Source organism: Sminthopsis crassicaudata, chromosome 1 (assembly GCF_048593235.1).
Source record: "Sminthopsis crassicaudata isolate SCR6 chromosome 1, ASM4859323v1, whole genome shotgun sequence".
In the NCBI taxonomy this organism is placed as follows: Eukaryota; Metazoa; Chordata; class Mammalia; order Dasyuromorphia; family Dasyuridae; genus Sminthopsis; species Sminthopsis crassicaudata.
Window position 1 is genome coordinate 305,019,248 of NC_133617.1, and position 26,488 is coordinate 305,045,735.

The window sequence follows — 26,488 nt, forward strand, 5'->3', positions numbered from 1 at the left end:
ACATATGAAAAAACAATTCACACTAGAATGAGGAAAACACTGGGATGTATGATGCCCCCGACCAGCGACATACACAATTTTCTACATGCTATGCCCTGTGGCTTAAGCTGGAACAGTCCTGGTGGGGGTTAGAAACTATTCAGCAAACATTTGCTTATAAGATCAAGTGAAAATTAATCATGCTAAGGGCAGATCACTGGTATTAGCAAAGACACAAGTGAAAAAAGAAAATGGTGGATGAGACAGTGTGGGAGTTTTATAAAGGTGTTGGTGCTAGCAGCTCTTTAGTAAAGAGCTTTTAAGTGATGATGTAGTTTTTAACAAACATTATTTAAGAGTCTTTTAGAGAGCAAGTTCCCCTTTCCCAGAGGCATCTGCCAATTGACAGTACTATAGGGAAAGAAGAAATAGCTTTCTAAAAGGGTTTTTAAAAAGAAATATAATCAACATTTTGTGTAAACCTGTTTAAACAGCAGTTTACTGCTCTGCTTGGGCCTCCTTTTTTTCCACCAAACAATCTGCTATTGTCTTTCCTCATCTGCCAATCTTCCACAATCCAACACTCCACAGATTGTCCAAACAGCAACAGGATTTGCAGGTGAGAGATCACCTAAGATTTTCCTTTTCAGCAAAGATGACCTCCAGATGCAGAGTCTAGCATCTAAAGATCCTCCCAATCTGACTCCAACATATATTTTCCGGCTCTTTCACTTTCTTCCCTTTCAGGGTCTTTATGGTTTACTTTGACCATACTACTTCCTTTTTTTCTCTCTTGTCCAGCTCTCTCTGTCCTCTGTACATTTTCTAATAAGTCTTCTTGCCCAAATTTTCTTTCTTCAAACCCTAATATTAGGAGTACCTCCTCCAGGATATCTTCCCTGATCCAACTCACCTACAAATGATCCTTCTTTCCCTCGTCAATAAAGCAGTCAGCATCTTTAAGCATCTCCTATATGCCAGGTACAGTGGTAGGTTCTCAGGATTCAAATGCACTTTCTTTGACCTTCCTTCTGCATTTTATTATATTCTAATTTGCATGGTAATGATAATAATAATAATAATAATAATAACAATTATTATTATTATTATTATTTTTGTGTGTGAATGTTTCTTTCTTCCTTTCATCCTGTAAAGTTTTTTGAGTGGTAGAAACTATATTCTTTTTAATCTTTGGAACCTGCATCTTCAATAACAGTTTGTACAGTGTCTTAAACACAAAAGGCAGGTAAAGAATGTTTGGTTAATTGAGCTGAATAGAATTGCAATGAAAAACCACAGCAACAAAAACAAAATGAGAAACCTCTGTTTAAGTCTCATTTACTTGAACAGTAAGGAAGTTTCTCTACTTTTTTCATTATCAAATACTCCATATATACTTGGGAATTGATTCTGTTTGGACAATGATGAAAATGACTATTAATTATATTATTTATTATATCACTTACTTTGGATATAGACCTATTGAAAATCATTAATAGTTCTTCACTAGTCTTTAAAAATATTGCAAAGTGTCTTTATATGATGGAATTACAAAAAATTAGAAAATTAAATAGGAGGGGAAAATCTCAGGAAGACATTTAAGGAATTATAGAAACAAACAAAAAATCCTTAGATGCTCTTCAGGCAACAGCAGCTCCCAATGTCCTCATGATTTCTAAAACCTGTTGAAAATATTTATTTTTGTATGTTTTAATTTCTCAAAAATTTTATTCTGTGCTTTCTTGCTACTTGCATTTTGTACAATTCACAATCTCATCATAGATCACTTATCTCCTTTGAGCTTTGGTCTTATGTATAAAGTAGAGGTAACAACAAAAACAACAACAAAAAATCCCAAAATATGTACTTATTTAAAAGCAGAAGTGTGGAGTTGGATAGAAAACTAGTCTTGAATCCAAAAAGATCTGAAAGTTAAATCTCACCCTGACATACAATGGGAAAATAATCTAACATTCCAGTACTATGGGAAAGTCATTTAACCTCTGAATAGTCTAGGTTAAATGACTTCCCCATAGTACTGGAATGTAAGATTATTGAATAGTCTAGGTCTTTCTCTCCCCTTTTCTATTTCTATCTATATTTCTCTGCCTGTGCCCTCCCTATATTTTCCTTTCCTTTCCTTTCCTTTCCTTCCTTCCTTCCTTCCTTCCTTCCTTCCTTCCTTCCTTCCTTCCTTCCTTCCTTCCTTCCTTCCTTCCTTCCTTCCTTCCTTCCTTCCTTCCTTCCTTCCTTCCTTCCTTCCATTGTTGTTGTTGTTGTTGTTGTTGTTGTTGTTGTTGTTGTTGTTGTTGTTGTTGTTGTTCTTCTTCTTCTTCTTCTTCTTCTTCTTCTTCTTCTTCTTCTTCTTCTTCTTCTTCTTCTTCTTCTTCCTCCTCCTCCTCCCCCTCCTCCTCCTCCTTCTCTTCTTCCTCCTCCCTCTACTCTCCCCCTTTCTTTCTTTCTTTTTCTCTGTCTCTCACTATATTGGTGCCAGTCTTATATGAACATCTACTTGGCTTTAGTTCACTGAATCTCTGAACTCTTGAGTTCAAGAGATCTCATTTCAGCCTCTTTAGTAGCAGAGATGCTAGGCATGTTCCACCATGCCTGTGTTTTCCAGTTCATGAAGAAAATCAATATGCATCTGCTGACTACATGGGTAGAGGTTTCTTTAGTCATAGATATCTCTCTCTCTCTCTCTCTCTCTCTCTCTCTCTCTCTCTCTCTCTCTCTCTCTCTCTCTCTCTCTCTCTCTCGTCCCTGACATGTCTTTTAGGGTTATGCAGAAAACACCTTAAATTTTTTTAAAGCAATTAAACATAAATAAACTATTCTTTTGGATATGACCAATATATACAGTGATGAACACAATTAAATCTACATTTTTTTAAGCTCATTTTACCTTTATAGGATTGATCAGAGTTGAGTGAGCTGACTACAAACTTTCTTCTGGTGAATGCTATGGGGGACTGGAAAAGAATTTGAATTTAATTTTGATAAAGAGAAAGTATCCCCACACTGTAAAGTACAAATAAGTTACTGTAAGTATTATGTGATGAGACAATATGGTATAATGCTTAATGAGTCAACCAAGCATTCATGAAGATCTGAGTTCAAGTCCCACATTTTATCTGACACACATTGATTGACCCTTGGTAAGTTAATTAACATTTTTCAGTATTTAGGCAGTTTTCTATGACTACACTATACATTCCACAATAGCCATGGAATCTATATTGATAAGGATACATAATTGCAGTCAGGTACAGGATAAAAAAGAAAAATAATAAAAAGAAATACCCAAAGCAGAATGAGAGACTTTTTTATTAATCTGCTCCTAATTCCCAAGCGACATCACCACCACATTCCAGAGATTGCAGTATTTGGTCCCAATCTATGGAATTATATATAGTGGAGAGATCAAGGAATCTCTAAGACCCAAGGTAGTTTATTTTTATTTTCTGACTAAGATTACTAAAAGAAATAAAAAGGAAATGTACTTTAGAATCTGACTCAATATTTTAAAGCAGATAGGTGACAAGAAACTCAGGGCCAGAGTGCCCTCTTTCCCACCACCCCTCAAAATTGAAGTTGAGAATCCCATCTCTTAAATATGAAAGGTTCTTTAATTACAGATTTTTGCCCCCAGAGTGCTAGATATAAAGGACATCTCTGTCACGTTAACATTTCTATGAAAGGGTGAAATCATAGAGAAAGGACTTCCTGTAAGGGAGTATAATATATGTAAAAAATAGAATTAGTCTATTCTGCCATTCTTCTACAATGTGACAAGTCTAAGCAAACACTTAGGAGAAAAAAAAAATTTTTCCCCTACTTTTTTGATCGGATAATGGAGAAAATGAGGAAAATGTGCTTTTTATTTTTAATAGACTTTCATTCATTCAATGTTTGTCATGATCACTGTGCTAGATGTTTGAGAATTTTTAATCATTTATCTCACTGTAATCCTGTGAATGTATAGACTTGGCATTAAGGTGTACACCTGTGAGGATTTGTTTCCATTTTCTTAAAACATAAAAGAGAGTATCTTCCAAAAGAAGACCTGGGGATTTTTAGCAGTAAAATGAAAGGGAAATTGTTCTACTGGGATTTTTTTAAACCAAGAATTTTTAGAGACTATTTAAGTCTTAATCAATGGTTAGAATTAAGATCAAGGCAATTTTTAAAAAAGAAAACACTTTGGAAAAAAGCTAGAGAAATTAAGGTTAGAGCCAAGCTGTGGAGAGCAATGGAAATACTGATAGACCTGTACGACCCTTAACTCTGTTAAGGTTATTCTTTCAGTGAAATCATGACAAAAAATGAAATTCTCTTCCCTTCCAGCCAGTTGACCTTTATATCTCTAGTTAAAATACTTTCTTTCTTTTTTTTTTCTAATAGTTTTCAAAAAGAATGTCAAGCCAATTAAAAGCCAAATCAAGTTTATTTCCACTTAGAATACATTAGATCACAAATCTATAGGTGGAAGGGACATGAAAGATCACTTAGTATATCCTCCTCATTTTATAAATGAGGAAACTTAGTATATCCTCCTCAGGATAAGGAAACTTGTAAATGAGGAATAAAATGACTAGTCTAAAGTCACAATGTTCTGCATAACAGAGCTAAAATTTGAACTCAAATTATGATTCTATATCCAGTTCACTTTGTCCTATATGTCCAATACTTTGCTGATTTTTAGAATTTGGAACGTCTCCCAATTTCTATTTGGCATTTGTATACTTTTCCTACTCAACTTAGTTATTTCTTCCAGGTCTACTTATCCTCCAACTCCAGAATTGGCTTTTGGTAACTTTCTTTTACTGTGTCTTAGATGTTTCTACTAAATAGTAAACAGTATCAAACCTCACCAGCATGTAAGTACTGTAGTCTAACTACTCAGTTTATATAAAATGAAATAGCTTATTATTTAATTAAGCTAACATATATATATACACATACACATTACATAATCTTGGTTTAATGAGTATCTTGTTTTATGTAAAAATGTAGAGATCCTCATTAGAACCTCTTATGTGTATACTAGAATATAATGCAGTGTAATACAACACAGTGCAATGGAGCACAGCTTACAGTTGCTAAATTTTTGCTACATGAAAAGCATTATGTTTAGATAGATACAAAGTTTGGTTAACACTTGGTCTCTGCCTCCAAAAGAAATGAAAGTCAGGTGAGGGCTGGAGTAAGAAACATTAATAAAGATAGCTATCATGTACAACATTAAATGATATGTTCATTAAGGAGTTAGAAATATCTGGTGAAAGAAAAGATTATTAATGACCAGAATGTTCAGAGAAGAATTTATGTAAGGGATGGCATTTAAGTTAACCACTCAATAAACATTTATTAAGTGTCTACTCGGTGCCAGGTATTATGCTAAGTGTTAAAGATAGAAAAAAGTCAAAAGATAGTCCCTGCTCCCCAAGAGATCACAGTCTAATGGGAGAGACACCATACAAACTATGTACAAACAAGATTTTTCTAGATAACATTGATTTTATCCTGAAGGCTTTCACAGAAGATGTATTATACAATAGGATGCTTTGCAGTCATTATAACAAATCACAAGAATAGCCCAGGTCACATCCTAAACTACACCAATCATGGCTTAAGTTTGCATTGTCAATGTTTAATGGGAAACCATAAACAGTTTCTATTCAGGAGGTTCATTGGCCAAAGTAACAATAATTAATCCAGAAACTAAGAACTTAATAAGGAAAGTGAAAATCTTTTTGAAACAATGCTTCCTTCAACCATAGGTACATGAATCAATATTAACTGGTGTGTAGCAAATTTTCAATGATCTACAAAGCTTTTGCTACAAAAATCCTTATGTCTTCACACTCATAAATTTGCGATAATCCCCTACTCTCCCTGAAACCTTCTTCTCTTTCTTATGATTTTAAAATTTAGCTCCTAGTCCTCATTCTTTGGCATTAAATTATAAAAGATAGGCACAGGAAAGAATTTCAGATGCCTTACCGTCATGCACTATAGGTTGAGTTGAGGAACATTTTTTGAGCACCTAATATTTACAAAATCCTTTTTAATTCTTGTGATGATTGTGACAAAAGATCTAGGTTATCTTTTTTTTTTTTTTTTTTTAGCAATTTCATATTCTTCATTTTGAGTTTTTTACTCAAGTCTTTGAACTTGGTTTTTTAGATGTTGATAACTATATTTCAAAATAATTGGCTTCCTTTGTAATCCCACGTATCTTTTTTTGTGAACTTAAAGATGGTATTATTAAAAAGGTTTATGACAAAAAGGGCCAAGAAAAATATGAATTGAATTGAATTAAAAGGGATTTTGAAAATAATTTATTAAGTCCCCAAATCATGATATATATATATATAATATGTATATAAAATATGTATACATATATGTATGTGTGTAATTCTCAACAATGTAACATCTAGTATTTATTTTGAAGACATCCATTTAATGATAACTCATTTCATTCCGACTTCATATTCTTTCATTTCTTCTTTTACTCCAACTAAAGCAACTCATTTTATTTTGTGCAGCATTAATAGTTAGACCGTTTTTCCTTATAATGAGCTAAATTTTGTCTCTTTATAATTTTTATCTATTTATTCCAGTTCTGTCCTCTAGGACCCAAGCAGAAAAATTCTTCTTCCACATTAATAATCTTTGAAATATTTGAAAACATCAATCATTTTCTTCCAAAATATTTTCTTTTACAGTATCCCTTCTAAAATGCAGGGACACAAACTGGACATAAAACTTCAGTGGTAGTCTGACCAATACAAAACTACCATTTTCCTCATTTTGGAACCTATTTGTTGTTGAGTCATTTTTCAGTCCTGTGCAACTCTTTGTAACCCTATTTGGGGTTTTCTTGGCAAAGATGCTGGAGTGGTTTACTATATCCTTCTCCAGTTCATTTTACAGAGGAGGAAACTAAGGCACACAGGGTGAAGTGAGTTGCCCAGGTCACTACTGAAAGTTGGATTTGAACTCTAGAAGATGTCTTCCTGATCTAACCCCAGCATGCTATGCATTTGGACACTTATCTGCCTATATACTTTTATTTAATGCAATATAAAGTGATAATAAGTCTTAATTACCAATCCCCTTTGCTGGCTTATATGGAGTTTGCAATTCATTAGTTTTTTTGTTTCACAAACATTTTTTGTAGACATCTCTCATCCATTCTATATTTGTACAATCATTTTTTTTAAACCCAAAGGTTTTTACTTTTTCTCCCTATTAAATTTCACTGCATATCACTATTACAGCTTGAGCCCTTACCCCCTCTGCCCCCCAAAAATATCAGAATATCTTTCCATTGGATAGTCTTATTGGTTAGAAACAATTTTTTTACTTGCCTTAGTCTGGCTATAACATGTCAAAGAGTAATTTTATTAAAAGAAAAAGAAACACCACAACACTTGGATGTAGGGAATCTAACAAAGAAAAGAGATTTCCTATTCCCCTCTTTCCCAGCACTCTTTTTGTATCTCCAGCACTTCTTACAATGCCTAATACATAAATAGGAATTTAATAAGTGCATATTAAGTGATTCCTTAACAAAACTGTCTATCCAATTTGAACAGGTGACCACTCTCTACTCCATATTTTAGTATATTATAGATGCTACAAAAAAGTTAAATGCACTATCTTATACTGAGTACAAACATCTAATATAATTGCATCAAAATATCTTCTCCCATTCATGGATTATCCCTTCTCCTTAAGCTTAGTCAAGTCTTGGTTATATAGTTTCAGCTACACCACTAACTAGTTGGGTGACCTCAGGAAAATCACTTGGTGTCTCTGAGTTTCATTTTCCCCATCTGTAACATGAAAGGCTGGACTGATATTTAGAAAGCATCTTTTAACTCAAAAATTCTAATCGTATAAATGTGTTTATTTATTTTATTTAGGTATATAGAGTCACTAAAACATCCTCTCTAACCTGACTGCTAGTCAGGTTCACAACTAATAATAGTTCATATTTATACATTGCTTTATGAATTACAATATGCTTCCTCTGCACAGTAGGTGATCTCATAATTTTCTCAAATTATACCTGTAAAACCTGATGCTTGGTGACTTAACCAAAATCAATAGTTTAAAAGTGGCAAACTAATGATTGAAACCTAGATCTTCTCATTTCTACTAAACAAAACTTCTTTTAGCTTAGAAGATGCCAGATCAGGGTCATCTCATTACTCATGAAGAAGTGCTCTCCTTCCTGAACTTTACTACCTTTCAATTTACTCTCATTAGACATTTAGTGGTCCTAACCAAGTTATTCATTCCAGCAGTCACTGTCTCACCCTGCTCTTCTAAAAGACCCATTAAAATTCATCACAAGCAGATTCTAAAGGTTCTGAAGTTTCACCCTCAGTTCTCCAAGATATTGAGTCCTACAGAAGTTGAGGCACATCATTTCTCCTATAAATAACTCTGGTTACAGTGTCAAAAGAGCTTTGAACTACAACACCTAATGTCATAATTAACATTTTATGTCTAGATAACATCAGGAAACATTTGAGATCCTAAAATGCAGCCAGCCTTCATGTATAGAAGCAATGCTTGTAGCAACAAAGTTTGCTGGTTAGAATCTATGTAAAATTGCTGTGGAGAGAGTCAAAGTGTGGTTTGGTTGGTCAAGTGTAATCAATGCTAGAAGAGTACCCTGAGATGTGGACTACCTCATTTATAGTCTTTAGTGGGGTAATGATTCTTTTTAAAGCCCTTAAAGTTAAAAAAAAAAAGGCAGGATGAGAAATAGAAATGAGCTGTGCAAAACAATTTTATAATGTGAAGTCAAAGGAAGCAATATATGAGACTGATAGAAAAAAATAGGTTTTATCAACCAGAGTATATATTATTGTTATTGGTATATAAATGTGATAATATTGGTCTATCATGTATCGGAAATGCACTTTTGTTTGTCCCCTGCCCAGAAGTGGTTTTCCCTGAGCCAGCCGCTTTTCAACTGATCCCCTTTGGGAACAAGGCTAAGCAAATGTGAGACAGCAAAAACTTGGGGTGAATCTGCGGCCATGCATGGGACTAAATTTTTTTCTTTGCCCAAAGCTAAATAACCCATATATGGAAACACCTGCTGCTCTGGCCTTAAATGTACCATGCTTTAAAAAAATAAGGAAATCTGTCATATCTTTTGACATGAAATACAAAGATATAAATAGATATGTTCAAAGGATGAAAATGCAGGATATGATTTCTTGATGAATGAAATTCATATTTTATATAGCTCTATGGTTTCAGAGTTCTTTCACATATATTACCTCATTTGAGCTTCCAAACAATCCCACGAAGTAAGAACTACTAGTATTATTATTCATTTTATAAAAATGAATCTGAGAGCTTAAGGACTTGTCTAAATTCCAGCTTCTAAATGACAAATGCAAGCTTCAAAATAAGAGTTCCAAACTAAGTCCAGAGCTGCCCTAGACTACTTTTGAAACTGAAGCTCATATAAACAAAATGCATATAATTTAACCTAAACCTCTTTATCTGTATTGTATCTGTATATGTGTAAATATGTTTATATACACACATATGCATACACACATATGTCTATTTATCTAGCTAGGTATATAGAGAATTTCCCAAAACTCTTAGTGTAGTTGTAAACTTTGAAACTTCACTAAGATTTTTGACAGCTTAAATATACACTTGCATATGCACATTTACACATGCATGTATAGATAAGTGAATGTATACATATGTAAATGTACAAACATGTGTGTGTTTTTATGTGTGTATGTGTATGTATAAGAAGGTTCCTAAATTAGAGTATATAAAGAAATTTCAAGGGGGTCAATGAATATGGATTGGAAAAGAAATTAAAATTATATTTAAGTAAAATTATTTTTCTTTGTAATGTTACATATTTTGTTTTATGCATTTATATTATACTGAGAAGCTTTCCATGGGCTTTGGCAGACTGCCACAGGGGTTATGGCACAAAGAAAGGTAAGGAACCCTTTATATACATAATATATATCTACACATATGCTCACCCTATCTGATTTTTTCTCCTCACATAATTTCACTATAAATTGTTTTAATATAAAAAGCTACAAAATTACTTAAAGATTAGAAATGAATTTAAAGGCATAAACAATTATATTTTATTTGAAGTAGCCAAGATTTGTTAGCAAAAATAACAACCATAATATAAAAGAAAAATTGTACCAGTAATAATAACATTAAATTTACTTTTGAATCCTGAAAAGCTAAATATATTTTAAAAATATAAACTTAAAGGTCTATCCCATTTCCAGATGCAAATTTAGAATTAAAAAATCAAAATGACAGAGTGCTGCTAATCCTGCTTAGGAAGATATAAATTGTTAATCAAGCTTCAGGCAACATTGTTTAAGACCTAGTTTAATAAAAAACCTGCCTAAAGGAAGAAGAGACTTGGTATTCAGAATCTGAAGGCTGGGTACCCCCATTGGCATCTTTATGCCCTCAGGCTCTCAGGGCACCATTGATATAGTATCCTTTGAAATAGGACCCCTTTTAAAAGATTCTGAATTATTAAATATGATATTATTAGAATAAAAATATAATAAGCCAGATTTTTCACTGGAAAGGAATGAATTTGAAAGAAAATAAAGTTGGCAAAATGTTTATCTAAGTTATTATCCTGTGGTGTAGCATCTTTTGAAAATCAGCTTGTTAAGTAACAGTGTTCAGCTCAGATGCTTTCAGGTAATCATTCTGGTGACAGAGGAACTATGTTGTAATAAAGTTACCTCTTTATTTTATTAGAATTTATCTAGGCCATAAAATTATTTACATTTATTCCTGAAAGACTCTTACTGCCTAGAAATTCCTATAATTAACCTTCCAAAAACCTTTCCTGAAAAATCATTCTTAGGGAGCAGTTATTTATCAGGTAAGCAAAAAGGGGAAATAATTGACAAGGTGAACATTTCTTTAAGGTTTTGTTTATCTTCATCTTCTCATTAGTAATCAGATTGTTCAGCTTAACATACAGTACCAATCTTATTCAATGCTTTGAAACCTTCTTGCATGATGTCATGGATATTACTGCATATTTCTTAATTATCATCAAGGGCCATTGGTTGAGCTGTAGTGTTCTATGACTGGTTTCTTTCATCAGCCATGACAATCAGATTATCACACAGAATGCAAACAATTTTAAAGGCTATTTTAATATGATTATAAATTGGAGCACACACATATACTAAATGAATACCATCAGCTTTCTAGGAGCACAATGAAAAGCTTGTTTACTGCTACCTAATTAACCCACCTTTTGGCTGTTTTTTGAGGGGCTGATTTGTCTTTTGGCTTATTTGGGTTCCCCTAAATCTCTATTTTATATCAAAATTCTAATCCAAGATGCTAGGGTACACTTGATGTGAAAGTTAACTCTTTTTATTTCTAAATTAGCAATCTTACCTTTTTTTTTCTTTTTTGGAAAAGTCTAGTCCCCTCCTTTTCCCTGATAATCAATATAGGTCCTGCCACAGGATCTATTAATGAAATTTGTAGACAATCTACAACTTCTTTGAGGCATAGTACAATGCCTAGAACACATAAAATACTCAATAGATATTTACTGAATTGATTGGAACTGGGCTTATTAAAATATTTTGGGAAAATAAAAAATAAAGAAATTGCTAAATAGTTAATTTGAGAAATTTATGCACCCTCACAAGTAACTGGGAGAAACAAGCAATCAGAGCTCACAATGGGAATCCTCAACATGGCCACCTTTCCTTGTTCCATTTCAAAGATGGATTTCAGTATCTTGGATCAAGTTTGTTTGCCTGCAAGTGAACATGACCACATTACCTTTTCTGAATGCAGAAGTTGTTTCAAATTTTGTGTGCTCCCAAAACCTTTTCACATTCAGGTTTGTGATTGACTTCTCCTAGAGGGCACTACAGATTAACTAATTCCTTCAAGTTCTTTTTGTCAAGGACTACCTCCCTTAGTGAACTCTCCCTGGGGAAAAGGCAAATGAGGGAGTCAACAAGAGAGGAATACAGCTGTAGCAATGCTTTTCTTCAGATTACCTGTCTTTTTGAATCCAGTTTCTTCACCCTTACAAAAAAAATCCTAACCCTTTACTCTTAAGTGAGTAATTGTGAGATAAGAACAATAACTGGGAAATGCTGCTGCTCAGGTTTGTTCAATTAGGATTCAACATGGAAATTTATAGGTTATATTTCAGAACACTGAATTGGTGAAGAGCAGATTCTGACTAGTGAAATTAGAACCTGTTGCTAAGGGAAGCTCAGAATCAAATACAGCAGAATCATGGATAGCAGCACACTAATGAATCAAACCAAACAAAACAAACTCCTATAAAAGGCAACTCAAAATGGATAATCATTTTATTGTTATGACTGACATATAAAAAAGCAAGATTGTGGGTCTCTTAAAATGAAGAGGCATTTTCAGGAATCTAAACAAACGTCTTTAACATGTCTTGCTCAACAGAGTAGAAATCATACTCTTCAAATTAAGGATGCCCCTTTTCTGGTTCATAGGGTAAAAATTAGCTGAGATAATCAGATACAACTTTCATAACTGCTGAACATCTATCAACCAACCAGGTACTCAAATTAATGTCATACAAACTTTGAGAAAATTACACATACAACTTCATTATTCTTGCTAATGTAATCAAAAGGTTCTCAATGTACAAAAGTACAAGTCTATTTAAAAGAGGTTTAATAAAGGGAACAGTAGGTGAACAGCTTTTGACTAATCTGGGTTTTTGTCTGTGGATTTAAAAGGCATAGTCATTCTTCCTCACTTTACTGGGGTCTCCAAAAGAGCACTAAACACCAAGATCAATTGCTTTTCCTTGTAAAATTATTCCACAAATAGATAAAGCCTTAATAAAACCACAATGATTACAATAACTAGGTCATTCCTTCTCCCTCCCCCCCCCCCCCCCGCAGCTGTTATTTGTGAAGAGTCCTAATGCTCTAGCAATAAAAATGCTACAAATAAGGTGAGCCTATTTTCTTTCCCAATTATCAAGCATCCAATTTGACATAGGATTAGGATACTGCTAGATTTTATTTAAAGTAATAATAATCATACCTAATATGTAGAGCTTGAAGGTTTGCAAAATACTTTACAATACTTTACAAATATTATTTTAATCCCAGGATAACCCTGGGAGAAAGGTGCTATTATTATACCCATTTTATAGCAAGGGAAACTAAAGTAAACAGAGGTTAAATGACTTGCCCAGAGGCATATGACTAGTAGTGTCTGAGGTTGTATTTGAAAGTAGATCTTCCTGATCCTGATTTTAGTGTTCTGTCTATTGCTCCACCATCCACAACAAAACAAAACAAAATCAGAAAAATAAACAAACAAAAAAACTTCTTTATATAGAGTCTGAGGACCTAGTTTCCAGTTCCAGCTCTATTATTTACAATTTGTATGATCTAGGAATTTTATTTTGCCTCTCTAATACTCAGTTTACTCATCTGTAAAATGATGAGGGTTGAAGTAATGAATCTCCAAGGTTTCTTTTTGTTCTAAAATTAGAGACAAAGAGGAAGTCTCCATAGATTACAGGAAGTTTTCATTTCTTTTATTATTTGATGGGTAGCTGAAATATACCAATTTAATATACTGTAGCTGAAAACTCATAGATTAAATTTTAGCTACCTCATGTTAACTACCAATTTCAGTAATTTCTATTTTTGTAATAGACACAAATAGATACACGTAGGACACACCTTCCTCCCTATCCTCAACATTAACATAATTACTACAAATTCATGGTTATATTTTCTTGCTTGACTTTTAATTTCACTTGTTTCCATAATTTAATACACCAATAAATAATGAAATATTTTCAGCAGAAAAAAAGAGAAAAAGAAAAGACTACTCATGATACTTTGGGCAAGATAAACACTATTGATTTTTAAAATGTAAAACAAAGAAAAGGAAACAATTTATGTCTACATTTTCCTTCCAAATATGTAATTCTGTTTATAATTCAAAAGCAGCATAATCAGAATCTAAAGAATAGAAAGATTTCTACATGGTTATTTTAATGGTAAGATTTGTGAAAGATAGAAAAGCATATTGGAAGGTACCTTTAGATACCAAATCAGCATTAGGTGATAAATAGCTTTTTGACTTTTCTTCATTCTTCATTCATTGCAAACATAGAGTCAACAAACATTTATCTTTTCAGATTCTTAAAGCTTTGGAGATTTACTTTTCTCATGTTATATGTTAGGTACTATGTTAGGTACTGAGGAAACAAGAGAAAAATGAACAGGCTCCATTCTCAAGGAACTTCTATGTCTTTTGAAGGTTACTACACACACACACACACATGGACATAAAGTATACACACACATACTCATATACACTAAATATAGAGAAAGCACGGTTCTAGTATTTTATTTTGTTTTCAACACTGTGGCATACTAATGTGTTTTGGTATAATACTTTAATTTTTTTTTTTTTAAACAGAGAGAAGAATCCTTTATTCAGCAATTCTTATTTGAAGCAAGTGTGCTCATGGGCAAGACACACCAGTATAATACTTTATAATTAAAAGAATCATAGTTTATGCACATATTGAATTTTGATGCCAAAAATACTAAATAAATGACAATGATGTTTATATGACAGGAAAAAAATGTCTTTTCACTTAAAGATAGGCTAGAAATCATATGAAAATTTACCTAATAGTGGCAATCAGGTAAAAATTACACTGAGAGAAACCTTTAAAGGGTCCAGTGAACCTGAGATGCCCTAAGGTGGATAAAACTGGTATTTGTCAAGAGGAAAACTAAAATCACTTAATTTTTTAAAGTTCCTTCACTCTTTCCCATAAACTCTTCTCTCACTGCAATGGGTATCAGATGATGGATTCCTGAGTCACCAAAATCTTAATGGTCAAACAAAGAACCCAAAATGTCCACAATAATATTTCTCTTAACAAAGTCTTGCAAATATTTTTTTAATTAAAAAAAAAACTTTTAAGAAGTTTATCAGGGCTTGAAATCTGCCTCTTCCTTGGACAAAATCATATTATTTGAATCTCCTCTATTCCTTTTTATCCTCCCAGGTCACCCATAGGTCCTTCTATGGCTGAAATTAAGCAAGCATTAATCTTTACCATTCTTCACTGAGTTCCCCAATAGTGCAAGTTGTTCTCATAAGCCTTGAGTAAAAAGAACTTGAAGTTGAAGTTCACCATATTTATATTCCTTTGTGATTATCATTAGATTCATGCTCAGTTTTTTTTTAACTTCTGGCCTCTTTGACCACCACATGTCATTAAAGCTGCTCTAATACAAAACACAGTTATTTAGTATTAGTTGAAAATCTTGTTATTACTGTCTTTTACCACATTATACTATTTGTAGGTTTCCTTAGTTTGTGTTGGTATATTTGTTTTCATCACTATTGTCTGAGAGCATAAGCTCTAGGTCTCTTTCCATTACATTGGTGTGGAAATGAAGATAGTAGCAAACAATGGTAACTATATTATTTTAGAACTGTATTAATAACAGTAGCAACTGTTAATTGTTATAAGAAAGTCTTTTTAAAGAGCTAAGTACGAGAATTCTCTCTGAGGTTCTACATTTTGAGTTGGCACTAACTGTAATATTTGTTTTCAGCTAAGAATTCAAATCATCTTCTTGGAAGTCAATCTCCTTAGCTGATCCCTGAATGTAGAAATTTCATTCAATTTCTAGTTCTGTGAAACACTCAGTGAGGTCCCCTTCAGGCAATGACTACCATCTTACAATTTGCATTTCATGGCAGGCAAGGACTACATGATAATCATGCATATGAAGCTGCATTTCTTATGATAGAAAATAGTAATTCAACATATGGAAAAATGTCAAATCTGAACCTTTGTTTCTATTTTCAATTTGCCTCTGTATTTTTATTATCCTCCCTTTTTCCATTTCATTCACTTGTTACTAATCCATTATCATCTCAATTAAGCTAAATTTCTTTTGTGCTTTTCAATTTCTGTTGACCTGTGGGACAATTGACTCTATTATAGAAGTATCATTTAGGTTAAGATAATTCAAAATCTTCCATCAAGGCAGGTTCTGTATTATTTCATTCATGAGTTGTATTCCTCAACAAAAAGTCTATATATCATCAGGAAAAGACTGAGGCAGATGTTACTTTATCAATACCGAGAATCAAATTTAATAATAACATGCTAGCTGTAATTAAAATGCTCTGCCTACAAATCTAAACAAAGTAGAATGATAAACTTAGAAAACAAATACAAAATCAATGAAAAGAGTTAGTAGATAAAACAAATTGAAACGATATCTAAATATAGAGGGATAAAAGTATCCAGTATCTTTTGAACACAGGTCATAGTGTAAATAATTGCATTTATCTGAAAGGGGCATAATCACTTCATTAAATTCTCTTTGTGAGTACTTCAGATAAGTTCTTGGGTAGTTCAAGTCAAGTTAGGCTTTTTGCCTGAAGTATTTAGTTTATTGAATCATTTCTCTGCTATTTTTTGGCTTCAGGAACTCATCCTTAATGTATCTTTTGTAGTAGCTAAGGGTACATTTTACCTTATTGGAAGATCACTCATTCTTTCCCACCTTCCTATCTGGTTGCTTAAAGGGTCATAAAATCTCTCCATCTCAAGAAATAATGATGGTGTCTGACACAGAAGGTCTTAGAGGTCCTCATATAATTCACTGTAACAGAGAAATGGGATGGATAAAAAGACAGAAACAGAGTGCTATGGATATTTTAGAATAGTGTAATCTTTTGGATTATCAGAAAAATGAAAGTCCAAAAATATCATACACCCAATTTTAGAAAAGCACCTCAACTCCTTTCTTCTCCAACCAACAAATAAACAAAGAAAACTCTAAATATAAAAGGTACTCTTTCAATGTTTCCCCAAAATCATTAGAATGGTGTCAAAAAAGTAGAATTGATAGATAATTTCTTGTTTTTTAAACATTATTTTTTTTCACAATTTAGCACAATGTTCCAATTCTTTATAGTTATTATGTATTATTCACAATTTTTTAAGCCAGAACACGTTGGATTATCTACTTTTTCACATTTTTATGAAGCAAATAAGGTAAGCTCAGTAGACACTGGATAAGCTGCAACATTATTAAGAAATGCAATTCCGACTGAGTCATTTCATTCCATTTTTATGAGGCAGACCCCAATTCTTATAGACCCCAAAGAATGGGCTGCCATGACTAAGCAAGGAATATGAAGAAACTAGCTTCTGCTGGATGTTATCTCATTTGGAACACATTTCAAACTTTAGAACAGATTTTTAAATTGGAAGTTGAGCCCTGTATAGTGTCAGCAGAAGAGACTGATTCACCACAGAGAACTTATCTAACTCCAAATGCCAGCAAATGCTTTTTAAAGGAGTAGGGTACCCAAAACGCATCATAATAAAACAAAATTATGTACTAAAACAGACAATCCCCATTGATGACATGCACATCTAAAAATCTGTTGGCCTCTTTTTAACAAATACTTAGATATGAATGGGTATTTCGTTGAATCAGAAGCCACTAAATCAGCAGAAGTGAAGAAGTTCTAAATATTTTGGAAAGGGTAATTATGTTCCCACAACTTTTCTCACAGCCATGGTCTTTATGTTATTTTTCTTGAATCATAACAGTAATGCCATTGTACCATGGGAAATTGATTTTTTTAAAGTGTAAATCAAACTTAATTATTAACAAGGATATAACAGTTGCTTAAGGAAGTACATTTTTTGGCAAGGTTTGTTAAAAAAGGAATTCTCATTTTAGAGTTTTCCATAAATGAAAACATATTGCTACTATTTTAATTTAAATATATGTGAGATTCTCATTGCGTTTAAATCTTTAACTAGAGAAATGGAAAAACAAAGTAACTATGAGGTACTCCAATTGGAGACATCTACATAAATGAAAAAGAGGATGAGCCACTGTCCATACAAAGAAATCCAGCTATGCTAGACATGCATTTTCCCTTTCTTTTTTAAATAAAGAAACTGCTAATATGTTTTCAAAACTTTAGACAGCAAAACTCATCCTGCAACTGAAATGCTGAGAGAAATGCACAGGATGACCCACTAGAGGTCCCTTCCAACCAAAAAGTTTCTAAAATTAAAAGAAAATCACTGCATCTGTTAGAATAAAGATGAAACACATATATGTAGAGGCACTAGGACTCAGGAGGAGTGTCCACACATTTCATATCCTAAGGAACAGAAGGTGCCCTTCATGAAAACACTTGGTCATTTTCCAGCCAAGTTAATCATACTATTGCTCAATTTAAAAATCAGAACTTTTTGGAAAGTTCAATATACTAGTTGAAACATTTCTAGCAAAGAGATATACTATCTAGCACTATGTTTAGGCCTATAACTATGCTTTCAATCTCAACTATTTCAGATATATCTGAAACAACATTTTCAAAAGACATTTTCTCCTTAAAAGGAATATTGCCTCTAACAGTAAGTTTCTACTTTCAAAGCTGATGGAAGTGGTGGGTGGAAGAGGGAAGGTGTACATTTTTGATAGCAAGCAACTTGGAAAATGATGGTTTTTGTTTTTCTATTTTATCTTTTCAGTGTTAGTATTGAAAAATGTAATTGGAAAGAATTAATGCAAAAACGTAACATCCAGAGGGATTGCTAAGTCCCTACAGGGATTCTTACATGCCAATTTCTTATAATGGCTGCAAAAGATAATTGCAGAGAATTATAGTAGAACTGAATCATTGCCATTTTCCTTGGAAAAATATGTTGCTGTTTCTTATGATTTTCTGGATAAAAAAGGTTTCTCCTTTTATCTCAAAAATATCAAAAAATAAATTAAAATAGGTAGAAACATATTATATATCCTGCTTCCTTTCCTCACCCCATATACTCTTCCAACTAGCCAAAATCTACAAGTGTAAAGAAAATCCTAAATGATTTCCCCCCCTTCCCAGTATACTGCTGGATTCTTTTATGACTCCTGAGCAAAAGGAGCTCTCCACTGAAAATCTGCCATGTAGCACAAACTTCACCCTCTTATGACACAATGAAGACATCTGATTGATCATATTCATTATATTCCTCCTCCCACAACTTGTTGACTTAGTTTTCTTTAAAACAGTAAAGTCAGAAAACACAGTGATAAAAAAACAAAACAAAACACTCCTACACCTTGGATCAAGGTATTTAGGAAGAATAAACTATATATACACATATATGTATGAATGTATGTAGAAACACTTAGATTCCCATGCTAATCTTTTTAGGTACACACAACTACAAAAAGGAAAGGCAAAACAGATTAGATACTACTTTATTGTGGTTTGAAGATTATTTTTTGATGTTATAGCAAAGAAAATGCTATGTTAAAGTTACATTTTCCTTGTTTCCTTTTCCCAATGCACAAAATGCCTCTTGCAACCCTTTTAGTACTGGAATGATTATATACATTAAATGTGTGTATCAACATGATATAGCCAAATATGTACAAAACTGTTTCTGCCCTATTTTTGATATATATGTATATTTCACCCTCCTCCCAACCATTTCTTTTACCCCCAAATGAAAACTGAAGCCATAGAGAGCTACTTAAGTAGTCTGGTCATAGAATTTACTTTAAGAGTTGTAATAAAACTCTCTAGCATGAATATCACAATCAAATTCTTGGACAGAGGTTCATTCTTGAAATATCATCAGCAGATGTATGGGTATTCTGGGTATAATTCAGGTCATTAAACTTCTTGATCCTTGAATGTCATCTAGAGTTTCTTAGTTGAACATACACTTGCACTTACAAAGAACTGCATTTAACTCCCCATAAAATATGGATTTTATTGCAGCAGTGACAACACTTCTTCCCCTCACACCCCCCTCTCCACTGACCTCCATAGAATCACTGATCATCGGTCACAAAACTCCTTATACAAGAATATCTTAATCCAAAATTAGATCCATGTCTGTAATTGCAGCTATGTACAAACTAAAACAAAACAAAACAAACCCACTTACCAGCTTACTATAATTTATCCTGGACATTAATTCATTTAGGACTGTGTACAAGTATTTCCTTCTGTCAGATACCTATAAAAACTATATACACTTGCTCCCGTCCCTGTCCCGAGAACACACTGATATTGGGAAGACTTGGTGTCTCGTCTGTCATCTTCCGTAACAACTCCAGGGCCGCACATCCACCAAACCACTGACTTTTCCCTCCACTCTGCGTTCCACATGCAGAGTATTGCACTTTATAATAGGAGGGCTTTTCTCTCAAACTGAGCACCAGAATACACTGTCCAAAAAGTAGATGCAACCAGCTTCCTTCTCTCCTTGTCCCTAGCTAACTACTCACTGGAACTAAAGTTTTCCTGCTCCACAAGCATTAGTATGTGCAAAATGACCTGAACTCGAAATACACTTGGCTAAGCCTTGCCCCCTCCCTGGGCAGTATAGAGAGGTGTCCACGCCCGTTGACTCTGCTCCCAAGGGCGCCGGCTGCCCGCACAAAAGAGCTGCCAACTTCGCAAAACGACCCAGTGTCAGCCGCAGCTATCAGAGAAAGAGCAGAAGCGAGTGAGCTCCTGCAGAAGGCAGAGAGCGCTTCATTTGCCCTACATCACTCAGAGCCTGGAGGAAATCCTTACCAGCAAACACAGAGCCCTCAGCTTCGTGGAGAAGTACACTGGTCAGTCTGCGGCCGCAGTGCCGCTCCACCTGGGAATGAGCTCCCAGCTCCCGGGGCTGCCTGGTGTCTCCACCTCTGGCGAAGCTACCAGCACGGAACTAAGGGTTTCACTCTTAGAGCATCTCTTTTAACTCTGGCAGGCATATAGCGGAAGCTGACGGGACCTCTAGCGGATTGTTTTCCATTCAATGATAAAATACAAGGACAGAAAACACAGCTACAAAAGCAAATCAAACCCTCCAACAAAATAAGAGATTACTTTAACCCTTTCTCCTAGTTACAAACACGGAAAAATTCTGCTACCGGTTTCTGCGGCTGCTGCTGCTGCAGCCGCTGCTCCAGCTGCTACTGCCCCCACTGCCTTCTTTGCCGTTGCTGCCGCCGCGGTTGCCGCTGCCGCTGCTGCTGCTACCGCCGATACCACCGCTGCCTCCTCTGCTCCCGGAGCTGCTGGTGCTCTGTTAGCTTATCCAGTTCCCACTGCTTCCTGCTTAAACTGCAGCACTCAGTATGGGAAGGTGTTGGGGCTTAGGGAAAGCAGGCTCTTCTGGGCACACACTAATTTGCAAGTGAATGGAGTGGGAGGGTGCAGAGAGAGGAGGACTTTGTTAAAGAACCCCGGTCTCACCCCCCTCCCACCCTCACCCACCCCCTACTCATGATAGAATGACTCCCAGTGTTTGAAGTCCAGAGCAATCAGCTCACTGTAATCCTCCGTCAGCGGTAGTATGTGCAGGGTTTTTTTTTTTTTTTTTTTTTTTTTTTTTTTTTTTTTTTTAAGGTTACAACATACTCGGAACTTGCGTGAGTCCATATGTTTCTCTCCTTCTACTATTGAACTGTCTCCTTTATACTATTATCAGAAGTGATTGAGCATTACCTCCTCCCCCTACCCCCTTCACTAAACAATTACAATTTCTCATGTTTTGAGCTATCAGGTCAGGTTCATAATGTTAAAGAATACTAAGTACCAGCACATATAATACATTTCCCTTGAGACAATTCCTCCATTTATCATTTTTAAGATGTAAATAAAAGGTGACCTTCACACACACGGGCAAGCTATAGATCCATACATTCTATCCTCTTGCCTCCTCCCTCCCGATTAAATGAGTATTTTAAATTTAGTTTTTTTTTTCTTTATTAATGCTTCTGTTTGGTAGCATCAAGAGGCAGTACCAGGAAGACCTGTTTTCTAGGGTTTAGAAAAAGAGTCTAGGAGCTCAAACTCAAAGTCTATCTTCTGGCTCTGACAACTATCCGTTGCCCAACGGTGGTGGAAGTAATCTAATCCTCTCTATTGATAAATGTTCTTCTTTGTAAAATGCTTTAATGCAAACGTGTGGGAGGGGAAATACTGACAGCACAAAGATATTTCTATATTCTAAGCTTCTGAAAGTTTTTGTAATCCATAGATGAAAGTTGTCATACAAGTGATCCTTTAAAGTAAGTACTTAGTGTTCACACAATTCCTCAGCTATCTAAAATTAAGAATTAGAAGAATAAAGGTGTAATCATTTGATAAATGGTTTCTAATATCATGAGCTATTTTAAATGATATTATTTAAAGAACTTAAATTCAAAGTTGCTTTACGCAAGAGTACTAGATGGGTGATTTAGGACTTTACCCCCAAGATGGGGTCAGTCTGAAAGGGAACTTGCCAGAAAAAGAATTAAAAATCAACTTCTGCCCATTCAAAGGGCACATGAAAATGTCCATAACCCTCTAAGGAAGATTTCATCCCTAAGGGTTCCTTACTATTAAGACTTCCAAAGGCAAAGCTAGATCGGTTTTCTCTATATAGTTAAATGGGACTGACTCTGAAGTCTCCTAGGAGAATATTTTACTTCTCCAGGAAGATGGCCATTTGCAGTGCCAGTAAGAGTGAATTAAACTGAAGCTGAGGGATTTACAGCAGGTCAGCAATATTCCATCAAAATATATATGGAATTGACCTTAGTGTAGATGGCCAAGATATTTGGCATCACAATACCTTCAGTTTTTATTCTAGAATGGAATGTGTTTAAATTTGTAACTACCTTAACAAATGGGAACATTTTTTTTTCTTGTACACCTATCTAAAATTTTCCCATGGGATAAAAAAAAATTGTTTATCTGTTTCCCACTCAATAGTTAATTTCTTAAGTAATATAGATGTGTAATATATCTGTCAGACTATAGCCAAGTGTGAATGCATATGAAAAAAAAAAAAGAAAACTCAGATTTCAAATACTTCCAACAGAAGAGAGTTATGTAGGTAGTAAGAGTTATGTGATTATAGACTGATTTATTTTTAAAGCCCAGGTCATGGGTTCAATGACCATTTGATATGGTTAGCCTTATAGGCAGAAAATCATTCTACTGTGTCCCTCGGAATGCACTTCAAATTCCAGTCACCCTTTTCACAAAAATACACTGTTCTCATGAGAAATTATAAAGAAAATGTTTTAAGTTAGTGCAATCAAATACAGTTATGAATCTCCTATATTCCACTTTCTTCCTTCAAAAAAACCTGTTGAAAATGAGGAAGTTTCATTATTCTGGCATATCTAGAACAGTTATACTCATATTCTATTTTTTTTTCTTAATACGATGAAAGATTGTTACAAGCTCCTGACTAACAGATTCCTAGAATCTCAAAATTGGAAAGATCGTCAGAGGTCATCTAGTCCAACCCATATCTAAACAAAAATCTACTGTATAGCATATGGGACAAGTGACCCTTCAGAGTGCTGCTTGAAGACTTCCATTGACAAGGACATCTATGTCTATTCATACCAGTCCATTCCATTTTTGCATAGTTATATTTGTCAGGAACTTTTTCATTGCCTTTGACTAAAATCTGCTTTTCTGCTTGTCTGCATTTTATCTTTTTTGGACCAAGCAAGATGAATTCGATATAATATACATTCAAACATTTGAAAATATCACATTTAGGGGCAGCTAGATAGTGCAGTGGATAGAACACCAGCCCTTAAGTCAGGAGAACCTGAGTTCAAATTGACCTTAAGATCTTTAATACTTCCTAGCTGCGTGACCCTATGGAGATCTCTTTACCCCAATTGCTTCACCCAAAACAAAAAATATCATATCTCTTCTAAATTTTTTCTCTTCCAGTTCTTTAAACCATTTTTAATATGGGATGTGATTACAGTTTCCTGGTTACTTTTCTTGGAAAATATTTGGGCTTATCCATGTCCTTCTTAAAATGTAGCATCCAGAACTTAATATGATTATTTAGACAATTGTATTTGAGACTTAAAAATTATTCTCAATGTAGTCTAACAAGGACAAAGGACAGCAGAATGATTTTCCCCCTTGTTTTATATAATATATCCCTTAGTGCAGTTTAATATTAGCTTAGCTATTTGGAATTCCATATAGTATAATTAATTCCTATCAATGTTGTGCACTACTAAAATTCCCTGATATTTTTTTAACTACATCTTTCCTATTTTATATTTGGGCAACTAAATTTATATGTATTCTGATTAAATTTTAACTTCTGTTCTATACATTGTTCCATCCTATTGAGGTCTTTTTGGATCCTGATTCTATAATTCAATGTATTAGCTCTTCCTTTCAGCTTTGTGTCACTGGAAAACTTGATGAGCACATTACTTTTGCTTTCATCCAAGTAATTTCCTTTTTTTATTATAGCTTTTTATTTACAAGATATATGTATGGGTAATTTTTCAGCATTGACAATTGCAAAACCTTTTGTTCCAATTTTTCCCCTTCTTCCCCCCATCATCTCCCCCAGATGGCAGGTAGATCAATACATGTTAAATATGTTATACATATCCATACAGTTATTTTGTTGCACAAGAAGAATCAGACTTTGAAATAATGTACAATTAACCTGTGAAGGAAAAAAATGCAAGTGGATAAAAATAGAGGGATTGAAAATGCTATATAGTGGTTCACACTTATTTCCCAGAGTTCTTTCACTGAGTGTGGTTGGTTCTATTCATTATTGAACAAATAGAACTGATTTGTTTCATTTTATTGTTGAAGAGAGCCAAGTCCATCAGACTTGATCATCATATAGTATTATTGCTGAAGTATATAATGATCTCCTGGTTCTGCTCATTTCATTCAGCATTAGTTCATGCAAGTCTCTCCAGGCCTTTCTGAAATCATCCTGCTGGTCATTGTTTATAGAAGAATAATATTCCATAACATTCATATACCATAATTTATTCAACCATTTTTCAATCGATGGGCATCCATTCAGTTTCCAGTTTTTGACCACTACAAAGAGGGCTGCCGCAAACATTTTTGCACATACATGTCCCTTTCCCTTCTTTAAGATCTCTTTGCTATATAAGCCCAGTAGTAACACTGCTGGATCAAAGGGTATGCACAGTTTGATAATTTTTTGAGCATAGTTCCAAATCGCTCTCCAGAATACTTGACTGTATTCACAATTCCACCAACAATGTATCATGTTTCAGTTTTCCCATATATCCTCCAACATTCAGCATTATCTTTTGCTGCCATCCTAGCCAATCTGATAGGTGTGTAGTGGTATCTCAGAGTTGTCTTAATGTGCATTTCTCTGATTAATAATGATTCCTCCAAGTAATTTTAAAAAATGATTATTATAGTTCCCAAAGTAAATTTCCTGATGTTCTCTACTAGACTCCAATGAAGCTCCATCCAAATTTATATGAACTCATTAATGAATTTTCTTTAGATTCAATCATTCTAAATCTACCAAAATATACAATCATCTACCTTATTTCTTTCCACATGATCCACAACATTGACTTGAGAGACTCTAGGAACTAGTTCATCTGGATATGATTATTTAAATACAATGAGAATAGATGAGTCCTCTCTTTATTTTTTTCACTTACATTGCAATTTCTGATTGACCATTTTCCCCCTATCTTTTCTAATCCAAGTGATATTTTCCTTGGTTGTGTTTTCAGTCACATTCAACTCCTTATGACCACATTTGGAGTTTTCCTGGCAAAGATACTGGAGTGATTCTCCAGTTCATTTTACAGATGAGGAAACTGAGGCTGACAAGGTTAGGTGTCTTGCTGAGGGTCACATAGCTAAGTAAGTATCTGAAATCAAATTTGAACTCAGGATCTCCTGACTCCAGGCTGGGGGTTCATCTAGCTATTCCTGATAGAAAGAATCAGTTAAGTGGAGTAATTCAATACTCCTTCATCATCCATTAACATTGTCATATTTTCCCCTATGACTGTAAGGGAAGTTGAGGGCAGACTAGTATCTCTGGTTTGAGGACTTATCAAACCCTGTTTAAGGCTGTTCATCTATTTTTGGTCCCCTGACATTAAATTCTCTGTAGTTCTAAGAAGCCATAGCAAGCATAGTGGCCACATCCTGGCAAAACCACTGCAGCAGATTGGCTAAAATAACTGAAGTGCCTCAAATTCATTGGTGAGTTAGAGGGATTTACTCTAAGCATGGGAAGACTGACAGAATGGCCTAATGAGAACAGTTTATTCCAAATGTCACAAAGATAGCTGAAGGAATTGTTGTGTAGTCCTTAAGAGTTTGCTTGAACTTCAATGATGCGGGGGTCATCCACTGCATCCCAATGATTCTGACTTTTGTCTTTTCACCAGAATTAAATGTCTCTGGAAGAAAGAGTAAGGCTTACGATTTTGCACGACTCAATCTCACTTAAATCTAATTCATTCATAAGCCAAGACATCACTTTGTGATGTCATCAATTCTTTTTGAAACAAAGGATGCACAAAAACAAAAATTCTCCTTTAGCAATAGCTAGTTCTTTGCTCTGACT

The 26,488-nt window shown here is 34.3% G+C and overlaps 1 protein-coding gene across 2 annotated transcripts in view; it reads right to left on the reverse strand.

The window, feature by feature from the left end:
- CDH6 (cadherin 6) overlaps positions 1 to 21,274 on the reverse strand; it is a 160,226-nt gene extending 138,952 nt beyond the window's left edge. Inside the window, exon 1 of one of the 2 annotated variants that reach the window (XM_074279073.1) lies at positions 21,006 to 21,274. The gene's annotated coding sequence lies outside the window, so the exon portion shown is untranslated. The remainder of the gene's footprint in view (positions 1 to 21,005) is intronic. The other variant, XM_074279074.1, reaches the window with a different exon arrangement.
- Between the last annotated feature and the right edge of the window lie 5,214 nt (positions 21,275 to 26,488).